This window comes from Trachemys scripta, chromosome 6 (genome assembly GCF_013100865.1).
Source record: "Trachemys scripta elegans isolate TJP31775 chromosome 6, CAS_Tse_1.0, whole genome shotgun sequence".
NCBI classification, from domain to species: domain Eukaryota; kingdom Metazoa; phylum Chordata; order Testudines; family Emydidae; genus Trachemys; species Trachemys scripta.
Window position 1 is genome coordinate 102,707,369 of NC_048303.1, and position 535 is coordinate 102,707,903.

At 38.7% G+C, this 535-nt stretch overlaps 1 non-coding gene across 1 annotated transcript; it reads left to right on the forward strand.

Annotated features, from left to right (window-relative positions):
* The first annotated feature begins 254 nt into the window (after positions 1–254).
* On the forward strand, positions 255–326 carry TRNAH-GUG. Its single transcript has one exon. It is a non-coding gene; the product is annotated as a tRNA-His (tRNA).
* Positions 327–535: the final 209 nt, after the last annotated feature.

Here is a 535-nt window from a genome sequence, read left to right on the forward strand (position 1 = left end):
AACTTACTCCTGGCTCAGGGGGTGATCATGACCCCCAGGTTGATAAGCCATAAGTTAGTATAGAAAGTAGGATTCAGCGCAGGAGCAAACGCGAGCAGATTGCAGCGTGTAATTACTTATACAAATATTTTAGCCAGCTGTGGTTTAGCTGATTTATAGAACGGTAGGATGGACAACAGGTGGCGCTGTGCCTTTTGACTTCAACACTGCAACAGGGGAAAAAGCAAGCCAAATATGCAACTCCCTGATAGCTTGCCGTGATCGTATAGTGGTTAGTACTCTGCGTTGTGGCCGCAGCAACCTCGGTTCGAATCCGAGTCACGGCAGGAAGGAAAATGTTTTTTAAAATACAGAACTTAAAAATCTATCCGTGAAACCAATACAATGAACAAGCAATTAAACATCTTGTACATTTTATAAAGACTATTTGTAAATTTTACCTTACAAGGTAAGTATTAGCTCAATAAGCCTATTGCAAGTATGTGGGCTCTTGAGGTTTTTTTTTTATTTTTTTTATTTATTTTTTTATTTTAAA